The 22,227-nt window shown below is 43.0% G+C and overlaps 1 long non-coding RNA gene across 1 annotated transcript; it reads left to right on the top strand.

Moving 5' to 3' along the window:
* Positions 1-677: 677 nt before the first annotated feature.
* On the top strand, positions 678-9,108 carry LOC136764128 (uncharacterized). The gene is made up of 3 exons (XR_010821143.1): positions 678-732; positions 8,643-8,762; positions 8,956-9,108. It is a non-coding gene; the product is annotated as an uncharacterized LOC136764128 (long non-coding RNA).
* Positions 9,109-22,227: the final 13,119 nt, after the last annotated feature.

Below are 22,227 nucleotides of genomic sequence, written 5' to 3' on the forward strand. Positions count from 1 at the left end.
TGTATGTAGACATGTTTCTACTTTGTCCGTTTTTATATATATAAAAACGGTTAAAATCGTATGAAACGGAAGGAGGGCATTACTGTACTGTAATTACCTTGATTCAGCCTCATCCGTACTAGATGGAGTAAGAATAGGTTCATGCATAGAGAGATTTCAATGTAAATGGCCAAATAAAAGTGTAAAGTAAAATAAAGTAAAAACAAGTATTAAAGTGTATTCATCTTTGTTAAGCATTAGGGCTTTCATGAATATAAATGGTAATATAAACCTGAACATGTTACACCCTGGGGCAGGGCGTGGGCTGTGACCTAAATTTATTTGTACACTTTACTGAGAGATATTGTTTCCACATGTAAAAACAGTTCTTAGAAATAGCTCTTTGTTTCTTTGATTAAGTTACTCATTGTTATATCGTGTAGGGCTCTATTTGAGAAAGCAAATACAAAACCAAAATATGTTGACCATATTTATACCACAGTTTGCCGCCATTCTATATATCATTTATAAAAGCAAAAAAGCAGTCTGTAATAAACTGCATAACTTGTTCTTGTTTTATTGTATTCAATTTCACAAACTTTTTTTTTTTGGGGGGGGGGGGGGGTGTGGGTTTTGAACACCCCTTCAAGTACATAAAGGGGCTGAGAGATCTGAGATAATGACATTTGAGCCAAACCTGCAAGATGAAGCTGCTGGAAACTGTCACCCTGCTGTGCGCGCTGCTCTCCTCAGGTAGGCTTCTGTTGAAAACTGTATAAAATCAGTGGGAAACAGTTCTTTGTATGTTAATACAGGTCTACTGAACTGGTGTAAAACATGCTTTTCTCTTCTTTGATATGAATGAAAAGAGCTGTATCTCCCCAACCATAATAGCTAGCATTTTCAAACCAACTTTCAAGTATTGTGAATAATTGTGAATTATTTCACAGTCTCTATTTTACTTGTGAAGACTAAGAAGTATTTGTGAAAACCGATAACATAGATAAAAGCTGCAATTGCTTAACTGCTTATCTCACTTAAAATATGGTGTTTATATATTTTTACTTATTATCTATTTTCTAATTAGTGTTATTAACAATGTTCAATCACTATATCTGCATATTAACCTTGCAAGGAATTCTGGGTGCAGGTGAAGGGCCAGGAAAGGTTCGAAGTTTGTAGAGCGGGTTGTTACAAGGGAGCAGTCAATCTTGCAGCCTGCTCATAAGACATTTTGTTTATTGTTTATTAAGATACATAATTTTCTTGAAGTATGAGTTTTGTATGTGTAAAGAGAGGTACAGTGCATGAAATTTCCAGGATACAGTCACTGTGTTTATTTTAAAAATAATTTTGTGAGTGAACCTGAAGAAAAGGAAGGACATGTTGTTGTTTGCTACTTTTCACCATTCGTGGATTAGTTTTTGTTATGGAGTTTCCCAATTAGCTCGTCTAGCTCCATGAAGTTGCCCCCCAACTTACAGCACAAATTATAAATTCCATATCATTTGTTTGTCCTATGTTTGTGCCGGTTTGTGCCGTTGAAATAAACGTTTGTGCTGGTTTGGTTTGAAGATATTAACATTTATTTATTGTTGGCGAGTGACATCACTCAGCCCCCCCCCCACATCAGAATCAAACCAAACATACCTCTTTCGCTTGTGCTACGTTTGTGCCGGTTTGTGTCGTTGAAACTAATGTTTGAACTATTATGGTTTTAACGTTAGTCATGATTTGTAATTAAATGAGTGAGGTCACTCAGCCCCCCCACAATAACAGAATCAAACCAAACGCCTCTCTTTCGTTTGTGCTACGTTTGTGCCAGTTTGTGCCATTTAAGTGAATGTTTTAACTATTATGGTTTTAACGTTATTCGTGATTTTTTATTAGACGAATAAAGTCACTCAGCCCCCCCACATCAGAATCAAACCAAACATATCTCTTTTGTTTGTGCAACATTTGTGCCCTTTAAACCAATGTTTCAGTTATTCTAATATTAAAGATATAACGAAATTAAATTATAATTACATTATTTTTGCTGAAACTCCTATGGCATATTAATAACAAACACACTAGGCTACAGTTCTAGTACTAACAGGGTCAAAAAACAGGATCCAAAAAACTGGATCGGATCCGAGCTCACTAGATCCAGATCATGAAAAGGCTTTGTACTAAGCAGATCAAGATCTGGCGGCACTGATCTGAGTGTTTGATCCGGATATTGAGCAGCGCTGCGGTGACTATGAGTCTCCTGTTAAACCAGCTGCCTGACTGCTGCTGTATCTGAACGTGGCTCTACAGCTACAGTGACAGAGTGAATAATACAGCCTTCACAAAACGATATTGTGCTAAAGTGCTGTACAGTTTATTAATTAAACAATCTTAAATGTTCACTCCATTTCCCAATACATGTTAACCAGTCTGCTTCTGCCCCAGCACAAAGTACACAGCCTGTTTCTCGCACTGCATATCGCAAGCTACGTCACTGTTTCTGTATCTCATCAACTACAATAATAATAATAATAATAATAATAATAATAATAATAATAATAATCCTATAATACATTTAATTTATAACGCTCTCTTCTCATATCCAGAGTGACAAGTCAAGTAGTCAAAACAGACATAGTAAAAAGATAAAACATGCAACAAACGAGAGGAGGCCATTCAACCCATTGTGCTTGTTTGGTGTCCATTAATAACTGAGTGATCCAAGGATCCTATCTAGTCTATTTTTAAATGTTCCCAAATTTTCAGCATCTACCACATTGCTGGGGAGTTTGTTCCAGATTGTGACATCTCTCTGTGTAAAGAAGCGTCTCCTATTTTCTGTCTTGAATGCCTTAAAGCCCAAATTCCACTTGTGTCCCTGAGTGCGTGTGTCCCTGCTGATCTGGAAAAGCTCCTCTGGTTTGATGTGGTCGATGCCCTTCATGAGTTTGAAGACTTAGATCTAGTCCCCACGTAGTCTACTGTGTTCCAGGGTGAAAAGGTTCAGTTCCTCAGTCTCTCAGTAGGACATTCCCTGGAATAAGTCTGGTTGCTCTCCTCTGAACTGCCTCTAGAGCAGCGATATCTTTCTTGAAGTGTGGAGCCCAGAACTGTACACAGTATGGTACAGTCTGAACATTACTGCCCTTGTTTTAAATTCTACACTTTTGACAATATACCCTAACATCCTGTTTGTCTTTTTTATTGCTTCCCCACATTGTTTGGAATGAGAAAGTGAGGAGTCCACATAGACTCCTAGGTCTTTCTCATGCGATACTTCATCTAGTTCTATTCCTCACATAGTGTAATTATAGTGGACATTTTTGTTACCTGCATGTATTACCTTGCACTTGTCCATATTGAATTTCATCTGCCAGGTGTTTCGGCACACAACTGAATATTATATGAGTCCCTTTGGATAGCCTGTGCTGCCGAGATTGTATCTGCTGAGCCACCTATTTTAGTATCATCTGCAAATTTGACAAGTTTGCTAACTATCCCAGAGTCCAGATCATTAATATAGATTAGAAAAAGCACAGGCCCTAGTACTGATCCCTGTGGAACTCCACTATCAACCTCACTCCAGTTAGAAGCGACTCCTCTAATCGACACCCTCTGTTTCCTAGACATCAATCCAGAATGCCTACAGCTTCCAATTTGAGGATCAGTCTTTGGTGTGGAACCTTATAAGGGCTTTTTGAAAATCTAAGTATATCATATCATATGCTCTCACGTGATCTACAGCTGCAGTTGCATGTTCAAAACATTCGAATAAATTAGTAAGACATGATCTGCCTCGTCTAAACCCATGTTGACTATCTCCAAGAATATGGTTTTCATTAAGATGCTGCTCTATTTTCTGTCTAATCATTTTTTCCAACATTTTACAGGTGATGCAGGTGAGACTGATTGGTCTTTAATTTCCTGGCTCAGTTTTGTCCCCTTTCTTGTGGATTGGTATGACATTTGCTGTCTTGCAGTCAGTTGGCACATCCCCTGTTCTAAGTGTCATTTGGAATATTTGAGTTAGCGGCCTATAAATAATTTCCCTAATTTCTTTAAGTACTGTTGGAAATATACCATCTGGCCCAGGTGATTTGTTTGTTTTTAATTCTGCTAGTACCTCCTCCTCATTTATCCTGATCTCTCTTAGGATTTGACTGGACTGATATATACTGCTTTCGAACACCTTCCTCACCAAACACCTCTGAAGGGTTTTGCCTGTGTTTATATACCCGTGGTATCCGTGACGGTTTCGAACTCAATGAAGTCGCATGAATTGTGATCTGTTTAGTACAACACAATTGAGATCAAGATCAAAATCGGAGCCCGGATCCCGTTAGTTCTGTGGAGGTTGTATTATTCACTCTTTCACTGTAGCTGTAGAGCCACGTTCAGATACAACAGCAGTCAGGCAGCTGGTTTAACAGGGAACTCATAGTTGCCACAGCACTTTTCAATACCTGGATCAAATACTCGCATCAGTGCCGCCGGATCTTGATCTGCTTCGTACAAAGCCTTTTCATGATCCGGATCTAGTGATATATTTCGTTTTGTTATATCTTTAATATTAGAATAGCTGAAATATTAGTTTAAAGGGCACAAACCGGCACAAAAACGTATCACAAAAACGAAAGAGGTATGTTTAGTTTGATTCTGATGTTGTGGGGGGGCTGAGTGACATCACTCGCCGAAAATAAATAAATGTTAATATCTTCAAAACCAAAGCAGCACAAACGTTTATTTCAACGGCACAAACCAGCACAAACGTAGCACAAACAAATTATATGGAATTTGTCGTTTGTGCTGTAAGTGGGGGGGGCAATTTCACTGAGCTAATACGCCTCCGTCGCTGGAGCACCACAGGAGCAACAGACATGTAACTTGCCAAATTCTTCTGGGACACTTTATATTGCTCATGACATTTATTTTATTTGTATTTTTGGACACTGTGTTAAAAAGGGGGCTTTCAGGTTAAAACAGATTGTAAAGAAAAAAAAATAAACAATGTAAGGTTGACATTGTGTGAATCAAAGAAAACTAAATACATGTTTTTTTTCTTTTCCCCTTGCCTAATACTGTTGTACAGGTTTTAATGCGTTAAATGGGTTCATTGAGAGTTCGTAATCAGGACAGTTTACCATTTCATTGGGTTTTGGGAGTAAGAAAATTCGTACAGGTCGCTGCCATGTTATTTTCATTATTATTATTATTATTATTATTATTATTATTATTATTATTATTACTATTATTATCAAACTATTGGATGGAAGATGGTATCAACATAAAAAAAAAATCCTGTAGCTCTTATTATCAAAACCATATACTCAAATACAGCTGCATGCCGAACTACTTTGTTTTTGTAGGAGACTTAAACAGGGTGAAGTGAAGTAGGGAAAGTGAACTATACAAATAGTACACAGGACCGAGTTCCTGCGAAACCATCCCTTCTAGAGCTATACACTCCAGGACAGTGTTGCCAGGTCCTCTCCATAATTTCCCCCTGAAATTGATCTTTAAAATCCCTCCCAAATTTTTTCGACCAAAAGGAAGGTCCGGGGGGCAGGGCTGGGGGTGCTGGTGAAGTGTTTTCAGCTTCCTAGCTATTTCAATAGTAGAAGATGTGCAAATCAACTGTGCCAAACCCATAATTTCCCCCAGGTTGAAAAGAATATCCTCCATGATTTCCCCCCATATAAATGTTGCCCCCAAATGTCCCCCTGGGTACTTAAAAATCCCCCAAATTTGGGGGAAAATCACCCTATCTGGCAACAGTATTCCAGGAAGATATTTTAAAAGCAGCTGGGTTTTCTAACTTTCCCCGACATATGTAGCAACATTAAATTGCGTTCACATACGGTCATGCGCAAAATGGCTTCATCTCCACAACCACAGCAGCAAGAGCTTCCAAAACAACTTTAATGTTAAGAAGACCAGTTTTTACTTGTTTCACAATCTATGTTTTACCTGTGAATCAAAAGAATAATTACTTTGTTTTGTTTTGAAACAGTTTTTGTGCCTGTTTTCCCCATATATCCATAAATAAAGAAAGGAAAATACACACATGTACTCTTTTGCTACACTATGTTTTTTCAAAAGTTATCTGGATGCTAAAGGTAAATAAGTACTATGTTAGACATTATCTTAGTTAATTTGTGTAATACACAAATATATATATATATATATATATTTGTGTATGTAGCGGACTGGCCATCTGGAGCACCAGGAGAATTCCTGGTAGGCCAGTCGTTCTGTTTCCTTCTTTTTTTTATATATAATATGTGTGAGCAGGACAACTAAATGCATAATACTGGGCTGGCACCACCAATCCCCATTCCGGACCGCATTTTGCCTGCGTCTGATAAGAATTAAATAATAAAAAATAATTTTAGATTTAATACCGCAGAAGTTTAGCATTGAGATATCCAATCGCACATCTGCTGCTAATGCCAGCAATTCTTAATGTGAACATTTGTTATGTAATCGGGCCCACAGGCTCTCCACCTGCTCTACATATATATATATATATATATATATATATATATATATATATATATACACTCACCTAAAGGATTATTAGGAACACCTGTTCAATTTCTCATTAATGCAATTATCTAACCAACCAATCACATGGCAGTTGCTTCAATGCATTTAGGGGTGTGGTCCTGGTCAAGACAATCTCCTGAACTCCAAACTGAATGTCTGAATGGGAAAGAAAGGTGATTTAAGCAATTTTGAGCGTGGCATGGTTGTTGGTGCCAGACGGGCCGGTCTGAGTATTTCACAATCTGCTCAGTTACTGGGATTTTCACGCACAACCATTTCTAGGGTTTACAAAGAATGGTGTGAAAAGGGAAAAACATCCAGTATGCGGCAGTCCTGTGGGCGAAAATGCCTTGTTGATGCTAGAGGTCAGAGGAGAATGGGCCGACTGATTCAAGCTGATAGAAGAGCAACTTTGACTGAAATAACCACTCGTTACAACCGAGGTATGCAGCAAAGCATTTGTGAAGCCACAACACGTACAACCTTGAGGCAGATGGGCTATAACAGCAGAAGACCCCACCGGGTACCACTCATCTCCACTACAAATAGGGAAAAGAGGCTACAATTTGCACAAGCTCACCAAAATTGGACAGTTGAAGACTGGAAAAATGTTGCCTGGTCTGATGAGTCTCGATTTCTGTTGAGACATTCAGATGGTAGAGTCAGAATTTGGCGTAAACAGAATGAGAACATGGATCCATCATGCCTTGTTACCACTGTGCAGGCTGGTGGTGGTGGTGTAATGGTGTGGGGGATGTTTTCTTGGCACACTTTAGGCTCCTTAGTGCCAACTGGGCATCGTTTAAATGCCACGGCCTACCTGAGCATTGTTTCTGACCATGTCCATCCCTTTATGACCACCATGTACCCATCCTCTGATGGCTACTTCCAGCAGGATAATGCACCATGTCACAAAGGTCGAATCATTTCAAATTGGTTTCTTGAACATGACAATGAGTTCACTGTACTAAACTGGCCCCCACAGTCACCAGATCTCAACCCAATAGAGCATCTTTGGAATGTGGTGGAACGGGAGCTTCGTGCCCTGGATGTGCATCCCACAAATGTCCATCAACTGCAAGATGCTATCCTATCAATATGGGCCAACATTTCTAAAGAATGCTTTCAGCACCTTGTTGAATCAATGCCACGTAGAATTAAGGCAGTTCTGAAGGCGAAAGGGGGTCAAACACAGTATTAGTATGGTGTTCCTAATAATCCTTTAGGTGAGTGTATATATATATATATATATATATATATATATATATATATATATATATATGGTAATTTTTCTTGTTTGAATGATGTCTATACATGTATGTAACTCTTTGCTATTGTTGCATATAATGATTATTAATACGTGTGCAAGAAATGTATCAGTGTATACATATATTTATATAACATACAGTCACCTAAAGGATTATTAGGAACACCTGTTCAATTTCTCATTAATGCAATTATCTAACCAACCAATCACATGGCAGTTGCTTCAATGCATTTAGGGTTGTGGTCCTGGTCAAGACAATCTCCTGAACTCCAAACTGAATGTCTGAATGGGAAAGAAAGGTGATTTAAGCAATTTTGAGCGTGGCATGGTTGTTGGTGCCAGACGGGGAGTTCTGAAGGCGAAAGGGAGTCAAAAACAGTATTGGTATGGTGTTCCTAATAATCCTTTAGGTGAGTGTATATACATATATTTTTATTATTACATTAAATTAAATTAAATTAAATTAAAGATTCTTCGCCTGCAAGCATTAGTTATTTTATAAAGTAGAAGGGCTACACAATCATTAGAGGAAATATAATCCATTAACAGAATGAATTAAAGTAGAGTGTAAAGTCTACATGAGGTTTGTAGTTTAATTAACAAAAATACACAGTAAATGCTTTCACAACATAAACATTGCACATGCAACATTTTGATTTATTTATTACCCCTCAAAGGCTATATACAGTATTACATTTGAGGACATTTTCAGCACCTGGACAGCTCCACGCAGATCAGGAGAGTCTTGGACTTGTTTCAAGTGTGAAGCACAGATCGACGGACAGTCTGTAACCTCAACATTAGGAGTTTATGTTTTGTATTCATATATGGGTATTTAATTAATCAATTGATATTGCAGCTGCCTGTCTCCAATGTTACCGATGTATACCAGCCTCTGCTGCGCCGTGCACTGAGACAACGACAACCTGCGCTGATGGACAAACGACCTGCGCCGCGTCGACAGTCAGTGTCACTGTAGGTAAGATGCATCTTTAGAGTCTGGGGAGACAATCATCGATCAGGCAATTAGGCAGAAGGAAAAGGCAACATAAATGGGGTGGGGGGTTGTTCACTATGACTTGAAGCTACATGTCCAGTGTATATATTTTCTATGGCCTGAGTGAGACATCATGATTTTCTGTATCATGAGGAAGCTGCTTGTTTTCTTTCAGTGGGGGAAACGACTGAGGTGAACATGAAGTTGTGCACAGAACCTACAGGCTGTGGAGAGCCAATCTCGATCAACTACGGAGAGCATGGGAGGACGACTGTCAGCTCAAAGTGCTGCAACACAGACATGTGCAACACGCAGAATGTTCCTGGTAATCAAGCTACATATATTTAGGTTAAACCTTCTGTGCATCTTTTTCTACAACTTAAAGCTAACATGATAAGACAGTGAAGAGCAATTTATTTCTAATTATTATGATTGTAATTATTATTATTATAATTAGATGTGACTTATAATCAGGGATATGGAAGTAATCCTGGTTGCACTGATGTTACCAAGTGAGGGTGGTGACTTATGCCCCATTTGCAATGGCCACGTTTATGTACAACTCGGCCTGTCCGTTTGAGTCCAGGCGTTTCCACTGTTTCGTCCCAAACTGGTCTATGCCGATGTTACGTTTCATCCCCAGCAGGTACTCAATGCAATTGCGACATGGATCAACAAGAATACAATTACTATTCAACATGGTTTTGGCAATGATTTATCAATGTTGAAATGTATGTTGCTTTCAGGTTGAATAGACCTTGTGAAAAGTGTAGATAACAAACATAATATCCAAAATATCCACAATATCCACAAAACTTTTTTCATGCTTGCATTTTCAGTGACATGTATGAGGGGCCGTACAAGCCATTATTCATTCTGGGCTTCTCACATACATACATTCTCTTCTCACATACATATATTTTCACTCTCACTTACATACATTCTCCTCTCACATACATACATATACAGTGAGGAAAAAAAGTATTTGATCCCCTGCTGATTTTGTACGTTTGACAAAAAATGATCAGTCTATAATTTTAATGGTAGGTGTATTTTAACAGTGAGAGACAGAATAACAACAAAACAACCCAGAAAAACGCATTTCAAAAAAGTTATAAATTGATTTGCATGTTAATGAGGGAAATAAGTATTTGATCCCCTATCAATCAGCAAGATTTCTGGCTCCCAGGTGTCTTTTATACAGGTAACGAGCTGAGATTAGGAGCACTCTCTTAAAGGGAGTGCTCCTAATCTCAGCTCGTTACCTGTATAAAAGACACCTGTCCACAGAAGCAATCAATCAATCAGATTCCAAACTCTCCACCGTGGCCAAGACCAAAGAGCTGTCCAAGGATGTCAGGGACAAGATTGTAGACCTACACAAGGCTGGAATGGGCTACAAGACCATCGCCAAGCAGCTTGGTGAGAAGGTGACAACAGTTGGTGCGATTATTCGCAAATGGAAGAAACACAAAATAACTGTCAGTCTCCCTCGGTCTGGGGCTCCATGCAAGATCTCACCTCGTGGAGTTTCAATGATCATGAGAACGATGAGGAATCAGCCCAGAACTACACGGGAGGATCTTGTTAATGATCTCAAGGCAGCTGGGACCATAGTCACCAAGAAAACAATTGGTAACACACTACGCCGTGAAGGACTGAAATCCTGCAGCGCCCGCAAGGTCCCCCTGCTCAAGAAAGCACATGTACAGGCCCGTCTGAAGTTTGCCAATGAACATCTGAATGATTCAGAGGAGAACTGGGTGAAAGTGTGGTGGTCAGATGAGACCAAAATCTAGCTCTTTGGCATCAACTCAACTCGCCATGTTTGGAGGAGGAGGAATGACCCCAAGAACACCATCCCCACCGTCAAACATGGAGGTGGAAACATTATGCTTTGGGAGTGTTTTTCTGCTAAGGGGACAGTACAACTGCACCGCATCAAAGGGGCGATGGACGGGGCCATGTACCATCAAATCTTGGGTGAGAACCTCCTTCCCTCAGCCAGGGCATTGAAAATGGGTCGTGGATGGGTATTCCAGCATGACAATGACCCAAAACACACAGCCAAGGCAACAAACGAGTGGCTCAAGAAGAAGCACAGTAAGGTCCTGGAGTGGCCTAGCCAGTCTCCAGACCTTAATCCCATAGAAAATCTGTGGAGGGAGCTGAAGGTTTGAGTTGCCTAACGTCAGCCTTGAAACCTTAATGACTACAAGAAACGTCTGACCTCTGTGATTGCCAACAAGGGTTTTGCCAAGTACTAAGTCGAAGGGGTCAAATACTTATTTCCCTCATTAACATGCAAATCAATTTATAACTTTTATGAAATGCGTTTTTCTGGATTTTTTTTTTTGTTATTCTGTCTCTCAGTGTTAAAATGCACCTACCATTAAAATTATAGACTGATCATTTCTTTGTCAGTGGGCAAATGTACAAAATCAGCAGGGGAACAAATACTTTTTTCCCTCACTGTATTTTCACTCACATTCATAATTTTGCTCTCATGCACATGCAGTCAATGTATACATGTAATATTATATATAATATATGGATGTAAGAAGAGAATATATGTATGTAAGAGCAGAATGTATGCATGTGTGAGAGAGTATAGTAGAAACGGAAGGCAGGTCATTTATCGCGCTGTGATTGGCTGAGAAGCTTGTACTGGGTCATGTTCAGGTCAGCGTGGACGGTTAAAATGAGCACAGAAATACAACTTGTACATGCAAAACTATACTTACGGTTTTTATTTGATGCTTACAATTCAATTCTGCGCTCGTTCAATCTCGTTTACACATGCGCAGTTCTCTCTACACGCTCGCAGTTCTTTTTGACTGTTTTCACACGGACTCAAACATGGCTTAACAAAAGCTTAACGTGGTTTATGCCAAGACTAACACTTTCCAAACTGTTACACAAAGGATTGGATGTTTAAAGTGTCGTGTTAAACCCTAGCCAGACGTAATTGCGCTTAATGTTGAACTCACGTGTTTTACTGTACTTTAAAATGTAACCATTTATATTCAAACTTCATAATTAACTAGACTGGCACCACCCAGGCTGATAAACAATATGTAATGTTCAAATTGATATTAAAAGCAAAAGTATCTCGTTAAGCCTTGTTGTAGCGAAGTGTGAATTGTGCTTCATATTGAACGCTTATGTGGTTATTGGTTATTAAGTGAAACACTTCGATCCCAGCTTTACTAACGACAAGACCCGCACCTACCAGGCCTATACAAATGAAGAGGCGTTTAACTTAACACAGTCAATATCAACTTCACGTCAGTCTTGTCATTTATTCAATCTGGATATCAATGGTTTTAAGTACAGTAAACCACATTAAGCACAACAAAATAGGGCTTAGAAAAGACAATTATGCTTTTTACATTACATTATTTGTCATTTAGCAGACGCTCTTATTCAGGGCAACTTACATTTGTACACATTTATACAGCTGGGCATTTTACTGGAGCAATCTAAGTGAAGTACCTTGCTCAAGGGTACAACAGCACTGCCCCACCCGGAATTAGAACCCACAACCCTCCAGTTATGAGTCCAGAGTTTTAAACATCCAAAAAGTGTCAGTCTTGTCATTTATAGATGGGATGTACACGGCTCTGTTTAATACAGTAAGTCACTTTGAGCGTTTTCTACATTAAGTGATATTCACCTTAAGTGAATTAATATACGCAGAGCCTAAGGTCATAATCATATTGTTTATGTTAGTAAAAACATATCCATTCTTTATTCATAGTAGGACGTGCATAAGTAATGGCTATGCTTAAAGCACATTAAACCACGTTAAGCTTTTTCAGACTGCCTCTGCTGCCGTGTGGTCCGCCATGTGTGATGAGGATGGAGATCGACAGTGCGGTGATCATCTAGGATGCCTGATCTTCGCGCTGTGTTTGAGTCCGTGTGAAAACAGTCAAAAAGAACTGCGAGCGTGTAGAGAGAACTGCGCATGTGTAAACGAGATTGAACGAGCGCAGAATTGAATTGTAAGCATAAAAGAAAAACTGTAAGTATAGTTTTGCACGTACAAGTTGTATTTCTGTGCTAATTGTAACCGACCAAGCGGACCTGAACATGACCCAGTACAAGCTGCTCAGCCAATCACAGCGCGATGAATGACCTGCCTTCCGTTTCCACTATACTCTCTCACGCATGCATACATTCTGCTCTTACATACATATATTCTCTTCTTACATCCATATATTATATATAATATTACATGTATACATTGACTGCATGTGCATGAGAGCAAAAGTATGACTGTGTGAGTGAAAATATATTTATGTGAGAGGAGAATGTATGTATGTGAGAGTGAAAATATATGTATACGAGAGGAGAATGTATGTGAGAAGCCCAGAATGAATAATGGCTTGTACAGCCCCTCATAGACATGTTTAGAAAATGCGCAGACTTACCCTTAAATAAGTAGACAAAAAGTTAAATGAAGCAGTTTATAAGTGTGTATGTATGTGTGTATAAATACAGATGGATGACAAATTAAAGGAAAAACCTGAATGAATTTGTGGAGGAACATAATGAATGCATATGCCTCCACATGATACAGCATGATACAATTAAGAAATTAACATCCTATCATACTCTGTGGCATGTATAAAAATGCTGAACAGGCCCAGGTGACCTCGATTTTGGATCAAGATGGCAAGAGGAAAGGATCTAAGTGACTTTGAAAGAGGGGTCATTATTGGGGCACGAATGGCAGGAGCTTCAGTCAAAAAACTTCACAACTGGCTAGTGTTTCAGTAGGAACAGTGACTAAAGTCTGCATTTAGGTCTATGGGAAAGACATCAGTAAATAGGATTGGAAATTGTGGTCGAAAGCACACATTTGATGTCCGTGATCCTCGTGCATTACTGCGATATGTAAGGAAAAACAGAAGAGCAACCCTTTCCCAGGTGACTGAGAATGTCAGCAAGAACAGTCCATCTAGAACTACACAGAGAGGGATATTATAGTAGGGCTGAAATGCATAAACCCCTCATTACAAAGACAAATGCGCATTTGAGAGTTTAGTGGTACAAAAACCATAGGCACTGGTCTACAGAGATGTGGAAAGAAATGGTCAGATGAGTCATCATTCCCCATATTCTCAACAAGTGGGCAAATGTATGTGTGTCGACACCAAGAGAATGGTACAGGCCTGACTGCTTGACCCCTACTGTGAGGTTCTGTTATGCTGTGGGGGGCATTTTCCTGCCATGGTTTGGGTCCACTTGTACCCTTAGAGGGAATGGTCACTGCAAATAATTACAAAGTTATTCTGAGTGATCAGCTTTATCCTATGGTGAAACAATTCTATCCTGATAGGAGTGGTCTTGATAGGAGACCAGGTTTGCACAGTTCTTGCAGTGTGGCACTGTGAAAAAGAGCCCACGACGTGACTTGTCCCCTCGTTGAGTGCGCTGAGATGTGTTCAGGCATGGGAACATTAGCAGTCTCGTAGATGAGCTGGATCGCTTCTGCCACCCAATGTGCCAGTCGCTGTTTTGAAACCGCCCGCCCTCTGGTGGTGGAACCGTAGCAGACAAACAGCTGGTCAGATTTGCAGTTCTGCATGGTCCTCTGCATATAGCACCCCAAAGCCCGGACAGTGTAGTCTGCTGTCCTCATCTGATTCATGTGGATGGGGAAGGAAAGACTCCAGGACAATAGGTTGGTTTATATGGAATGCCGAGACAACCTTGGGCAGGAAGGCCGGGTTCGTCCTTAGAGTGACGTCCAGAGAGGATTTATCCACAGACAAGGCGTGAATTTCACGAATTCTCCTTGCCGACGTTATCGCTACAAGGAAGGCTACCTTAAGCAAGAGGAAGCAGAGCTCTGATGTGGAGATGGGCTCAAAGGAAGCACCGCTCAGTTCTTTCAGCACTAATTCCAAGTCCCAGGATGGAATTGTGTCCTTTATCGGTGGTCTCAAGCGTTTTGCCCCTTTCAGAAACTGGATTGCCAGGACATGCATTCCTGGGAGACATTGTCAATTTTATCGTGACATGCCGATATGGCAGCCAGATAAACTTTCAGCGTTGCAGGAAGCACAGGATTGTCGATATGGGGCATGACACGGGATCCACATTCCTCTTTATACACCAGTTCTGAAAACCTGACCATTTATTGGGCCCTGGTGGAGGGGGCCCTGGCCGATTGCAGCACTTCCACGACATTCAAAGGCAGCCCTAGAGACATTAGACAGTGCCTTTCAGGGGCCAGACCCACGACTGCAGCTATGCTTGGTTGGGGTGCCACAACAGTCCCTCTGCTTGAGTCAGTAAGTCCCGTCGAAGCAGAAGCTGCCATGGGTCCGCGCTGATCATCTGTGCCAGCGTTGCGAACCACAATTGTCTTGGCCACTGGGGGGGCGATCAGGAGAACTCGAGCTCCTTCCTGGCGAATCCTCTCCAGTGTCAGTGGAAGAAGAGGCAGTAGGGGGCATACAGCAATTCCTGCGGCCATGGGTGAGCAAAAGCATCCACACCCAGGGGGCTACCTCCCGTCTCCAGGGAGAACCACAGAGGACAGTGAGTCGTTGCCTGTGTAGCAAAAAGGTCGAACCGAGCTTGTCCCAGCCTCTCCCAAATCTGTTCTACCACCTGAGGATTCAGTCTCCACTCTGAGCTGTCCGGACCTCCTCTGGAGAGGGTGTACGCTGCTGTATTGGACACGCCTGGCAGGTGTATTGCCCATATGGAGCGGAGATTGTCTTGTGCCCACAGGAAAAGTCTGCTTGATACACGATGTAGTCTGGGGGAGCGTAAACCCCCCTGGTGGTTGATGTAGGCCACCACTGACGTGTGGTCCATCTGGATCAGGACATGTTTGTTTGTCAGACCATGGTGAAAGTGGTGCAGCACCAGCCACACCACTTGTAGCTCCTGTACATTGATGTGTGTGGCTGACCAGAAGCCACTCCACACTCCTTGGACTCCCCTCCCATTCCAGACAGCGCCCAAGCCTGTTCCAGAGGCATCCGTGGTGATGACTTCCCGTCTGTGTAGGCATCCGAGGGGGGAGCCGAGGCGCAGGTTGTTGTGGTTTTTCCACCGGGACAGTGCCCTGCAGCACGCTGTGTTCATCGTAAGTAGGTAGTGTTTTTGTCTCGCTGGGTGTAGCTTGTGGGCATTTACTCAGCATTGCAACAGGCGCATGTGCATCAGGCCCAGAGGGAGAATATTCAAAGTGGCCGCCAACAGCCCCAACAGTCTTTGAAATTTCACCACCTGGAGAGTCGATGCCTTTCTGAGTGATGCACAGTTAGGCAGGCATATTTTGAGAATCCAGTCTTATTCCCAAGAAATTCGTCCTCTGTGCGGGCTCGGGGGAGCTTTTCTCTGTGTGAACTGTGAGACCCAATGTAGTCACGTGACGCATGACCTCCGCTGTATGTTCCTCCGCCTGAAGCCTGGAGTCTGCGCACACCAGCCAGTCGTCCAGGTAATTCAGGATCCTTATCTCCTTTGTCCTGAGGGGGGCCAAGGCTGCATCCATGCACTGTGAAAAGGTGGGGGGTGACCCAAAGAGAGGCCGAACGGCAGCACATTGAACTCGTACACCTGGCCCTGGAAAGTGAAGCACAGGTATTTCCTGTGCGCCGGGAGGATGGGGACGTGGAAGTAGGCGTCCCTGAGGTCTATTGACGTGAACCAGTCACCCGGCCAGGCAGACTGGAGGATACGCTGTACAGTCAACATCTTCAGAAACATGTTGAGGCCCCTCAAATCGAGAATGGGCCTGAAGCCTCCGTCCTTCTTTGGAGTAGAAACATGCTCAAGAGTCTTTGTGGGCCACTAGTCATATTGCTCGCTTCTCCCGCATCACCACGATCTCCTGAGAGAGAGCTTGAGCCCTTTCAGGACATCCGACAGTAGTGGTCAGCACCACCCCTGAAGGGGGGAGAGGGGGCCAGAGTGGAATTGGAGGGCGTATCCGTGGGTCATCGTCATTCGCACCCATGCCCCTGTGGCTTCACAGGGGGCTGCTGGGCATCTGTTTTGCCCCTAGGCTTCCAGCTGGAGAGTCTGTTCTTTCCCCTCACCGGCGGCAGCCCCCTGCAGCGCTGGTCAGGCTGCGAGCCACTGGGCTGTTGCGGTCTAGCTTGAGGCTTCCCCTGTCTCAACCACGGTCTGTTGGGCTGCTGATGTCCCCATAGACGGTGTTGTGGCGGCCGCCTAGTCTGTTGGAGGTCAGCATATTTGGTAGCTGACTCATTAGCCTTCACTGACCACTCAATGGAGAGACTCTCCAAATGTCTGACCCATGGTGATGGGAGCATCAAGGAGGACGGACTTCTCTTTGTCTTGGAGCTTCGCCTGCGTCAGCCACAGATGGTGTCTGGCTGCCACCATAGCTGCGAGAGATCTTCCCATAATCTTCGCTCCCTTTCCCAGCAAATCCGTCATGTAGGCATTGACGAGCTCCAGGTGTCCCATCAGGTGCCCCATGTACAGGATGAGTATAGCCTGTGCATTATTGGCTCGGACCGCTGAAGTTTCCGCAGCATATGCCTTTTTCAGCATCGCATCAGTCGTCCTGCACTGTTTATTAGGGCAGAGCGGCTCCTTGCCCAAAACAGCACCCGCTTGGACCAGCCTGGACACCGAGTTCCCGATCGGTGGGAAAAATCACAGACCCTTTTGTTCCACCCCCGCCGTTGCGTACATGGCCTGGAAGTCGCAGGGGCTGACGCCGGCTGGTTCCATGTGGACTGTACGATGTCCAAATAAGGGGGGAGTTTCCATGGGCTTCGCGGTCTTCTCCCTGACAAATCGGTTTTTGGGAACCTGTTCCTGGGTGCACCATGGGACGTCCACCGCCGTAGCCGCCCGCCTCATCAGAGCCTTGAACTCCACACTCAAATCCTAGAATCTTGTAGAACTCAATTTCTGCAATAATTGGACACAGACACCAATTCCAAAGATAGAGATTCTCAAATGTATTAAAAACAAAGATAAAATGTAGCACTACACTAGTTCTACAAAAAGGGAAAAATGTATTAAAATTCACTCAAGATCAACAAATCAAAGACAAATCACTTCTGTGACCAAATCAAAGACCATGGAATCACATATGATAACACACAAATTGTTAAACAAAATTACAAACACATTGACTACAATACCGATTAGTAAGATGAAGGCGAGTCTCTCATTAGTATTGTTAGTCGGACATTAAATAACTATGCAGGTTAGTATTTATGTCAACTAACTTCTCGTTATATACACTCACCTAAAGGATTATTAGGAACACCTGTTCAATTTCTCATTAATGCAATTATCTAAACAACCAATCACATGGCAGTTGCTTCAATGCATTTAGGGGTGTGGTCCTGGTCAAGACAATCTCCTGAACTCCAAACTGAATGTCTGAATGGGAAAGAAAGGTGCTTTAAGCAATTTTGAGCGTGGCATGGTTGTTGGTGCCAGACGGGCCGGTCTGAGTATTTCACAATCTGCTCAGTTACTGGGATTTTCACGCACAACCATTTCTAGGGTTTACAAAGAATGGTGTGAAAAGGGAAAAACATCCAGTATGCGGCAGTCCTGTGGGCGAAAATGCCTTGTTGATGCTAGAGGTCAGAGGAGAATGGGCCGACTGATTCAAGCTGATAGAAGAGCAACTTTGACTGAAATAACCACTCATTACAACCGAGGTATGCAGCAAAGCATTTGTGAAGCCACAACACGTACAACCTTGAGGCGGATGGGCTACAACAGCAGAAGACCCCACCGGGTACCACTCATCTCCACTACAAATAGGAAAAAGAGGCTACAATTTGCACAAGCCCACCAAAATTGGACAGTTGAAGACTGGAAAAATGTTGCCTGGTCTGATGAGTCTCGATTTCTGTTGAGACATTCAGATGGTAGAGTCAGAATTTGGCGTAAACAGAATGAGAACATGGATCCATCCTGCCTTGTTACCACTGTGCAGGCTGGTGGTGGTGGTGTAATGGTGTGGGGGATGTTTTCTTGGCACACTTTAGGCCCCTTAGTGCCAATTGGGCATCGTTTAAATGCCACGGCCTACCTGAGCATTGTTTCTGACCATGTCCATCCCTTTATGACCACCATGTACCCATCCTCTGATGGCTACTTCCAGCAGGATAATGCACCATGTCACAAAGGTCGAATCATTTCAAATTGGTTTCTTGAACATGACAATGAGTTCACTGTACTAAACTGGCCCCCACAGTCACCAGATCTCAACCCAATAGAGCATCTTTGGGATGTGGTGGAACGGGAGCTTCGTGCCCTGGATGTGCATCCCACAAATGTCCATCAACTGCAAGATGCTATCCTATCAATATGGGCCAACATTTCTAAAGAATGCTTTCAGCACCTTGTTGAATCAATGCCACGTAGAATTAAGGCAGTTCTGAAGGTGAAAGGGGGTCAAACACAGTATTAGTATGGTGTTCCTAATAATCCTTTAGGTGAGTGTATATCAGTATCATTTACGTTTGGGTGCCGAGAAAGATCCTATCAATTCTTGTTACCACAATTCCCTTTCACTGATTATTATTCAATTATTAAGGATAGGCAGGGCCACCAATAATCTAATGTCTATTAACATGTGTCAATTTCAGACTAAACAGTTAAACAGGAATGAGAAGATATTTCTCGGCGTTGACAGGTTTTATTTCTAAAATTGTCAAACAAAACAGTTTAATGCAGCACTCATTTATATTTAAGAAAATACTAAATTATATTACACATTCTAAAGTTTATGACTCACAAAATAACATTTCTAATTGATTTCTCAATTGTCATGAATAATAAACTCCAAACTGTTAAACTTATCTGAACTTCGTCGCAGAGAGGCCTCTCTGCCTTTGGGATCAGATAACAGCACACGGCACGAGGTTCCATGGGGTGGAGCGAGGTCCGTGTGGTTTGGAACAAAGGCAGTCCGGTTCAGCTTTGTCCAATAACTTCCTAAGTCAATGCTCCTGGAAGTTGGGGTTTTGCGAAAGTAGAGTCTTTTGCAAACAGATTTTCCACTGGTTTGAAGGCTCCAAGGTTGTGCACAGGATCTTCTTTGCAAGAAGGGTTTTCCACCATAGTTACTTGAAGAAAAAGTCTTTGAGGAAAGCAGGGCCCTGTTCGTTTCCATGGGTCAAGTTTCTTAAGACTCAATAGCTATTTAAATGACTGAACACTTCTGTATTACAGTCGACTTAGTCAATTGTCCAGCTGTAGTAACTCCACTGATCAGATGGGTACAGGCGGGCATGCACAGTTTCTAAAGTTCTTTACTTAATAAAGTCCTTTAAAAGAATTCTTCGTACGGCTCAATCTCCTTCTCCCAGTTTAACTCTTCTGTTGCCGAAAAAGACTTAGTTGGTTTCCGGTTCCGGTTCTGGTAACAGAGCTACAAGTTGAGTTGGTACCGGTTCAGGTGGGAGAGAGTGAGAAAGTGCTGTGTGTTGCCTTTTATGCCCTTTTTAGATCATAGGCGATTGGTTCTTGAGTGTGCCCTCAGCCCCCAGTCTCCTATTGGCCTTCAATTTATGCCTGATGTCAATCCATGCCATCTTTTGGAAATGCCCGTTTGCCTGGATTCGTAGACCCTTTGTTTCGGGATTTCGGCTCTCACCCGTTTCAAAAGGGGTTTATGACCTCCATGCCATGTTCCCCAGACATGTTCCCCCATGTTCCCCAAAGCCATTTGGCCCATTCTAGGTGAGCTGACTCCCTAAACTGTCATTTTGACATAGAACAGTTCAAGGGCCGATGAGCTCAGGAATTCTGGTAACTTTCTTAGATCAGAGCTCCAGCTCAGGGCTAGAATGCTCCTTTCACAATACACCCCCCCCCCCCTTAACGCTACAGCTGTCTTCCAATTTGAAAGGTAACTGATGTGTTGTTTCAAAATGGTAAATGCATTAGACAAAATAACAAACTAAATCACTATCACATATCACAAAAACAAAGCAAAAGAGTCTAATACATTTTTTTCTAATATTTAAAACGCATCAGACAACATCAGATAAACCATAAAAATAAAAAAAATAAAAACCCGGTGCATTTAAAAACATTTAAAACAAAGACAATAATAAAGACAGTCTTTCATTTTCAAATTTAAAAACAAATACTTAAATAAATAAATCAATCCTGCAGAGGAGGCCCTCACAGTCCTGATATAGATGTTCTTCTATTGCTTCCCAGTGCTGGTGCTTCACTCTGGACCGGCCCTGTCTCTAGTATACTAACTCTCCTCTCCGTAAGGCTGTGGTCACCTCGCCGGAGCCCTCACGGTGTGTGGATGTTGTCTAGGCACCAGCGCCTCGGCTCCTCACAGACCTGCAGAGAGAGAGAGACAAAAAGCCAGTCCGTCTGTACCATTGAGACCAGTGTGTCGGGGTCGGGATCTGCTCCTCAGGAGACAAGGAGCGGCCCTGAGGTGGGGGCCCAAAGACCCACTGACCAGATGCATTAGGTGGAGGATTGCCTTTCAGCCCCCCTCCTCCCCACCTTTGATCTTCTTAACAAGAGTGAGGGGGGAGTAGGGGTGTCTCTTCTCCTCTCTCCTACTCTCCCTTGATTGTTTTTTCAACTCCTCCTCCATCACAGAGGCCCTGGCCCCCAACATCTCTGTGAATTTCTCCAAGGCCCCCTCCCCCAGGTATGGAACCCCTGGAGGGTGAGACCGTGGGTTAGCTGCTTCTCTGTCCCCCTTACCTCCACTGCTGGTTGAAGCCGCCGCGACATCTCCGAGGTGGGTAGAGAAGGCACCATTCTGGTGTGCTGGCAGTTTCGCAATTCTTCCCCTGTCGGACCCCTGTGCAGCGCCAATGTTTCTGGCCTTTGCTTTCCTTTCTATATGAGCCAGCACCTGATCTAATTCATCCTCCAGCTGCAATGGTTCCGGGACTTTCTTTCTCACCACCGGCCCGCAGCCGGAGGGAGGGCTGGCTCTCTCCTGCGTGACGGTCTTGGCTATGCTGTCCTTAGACCCGGCTCCCAAGGCTCTGCTCTCCACTCTCACACATGAGGGCGCGGTGGGTTTCTTTTCAGGGGGCCGGTCCACCTTGGTGGGGCCCGATGTTCCGGACTCTGCAACCCCCATTTTCACTGGCGGAGGGAGTGGGGCTTCTGCCCTGGCTCCAGCGAGGGGGGGGGCAGGGGAAGCTCGACTATCTTGGGCTTCCTCCAGAGAGGAGAGAATGTTTGAATTCTTGGCAGTATTCTCCTCTCTGTCCACCACTTTTCTCTTTTTAGTGCTCACCTTCACCCAACCCCCCCCTCCAAATGTCCCCCCTTTGTTTTTGGCAGTTCCTTTGGGGTAGGGGGAGGTTCTGGAGCCAGGGCATATATCCCACTCCTTCTCCCTCCTCCTGCCGTGCCGGGCCTCCTTCTCATTCCAACTCCGGGTCTGGAATAGAGTTACTGGTCCGTGAGAAGGGAGACCCAA

The sequence above is a fragment of the Amia ocellicauda genome, chromosome 12, assembly GCF_036373705.1.
Source record: "Amia ocellicauda isolate fAmiCal2 chromosome 12, fAmiCal2.hap1, whole genome shotgun sequence".
Lineage (NCBI taxonomy): Eukaryota > Metazoa > Chordata > Actinopteri > Amiiformes > Amiidae > Amia > Amia ocellicauda.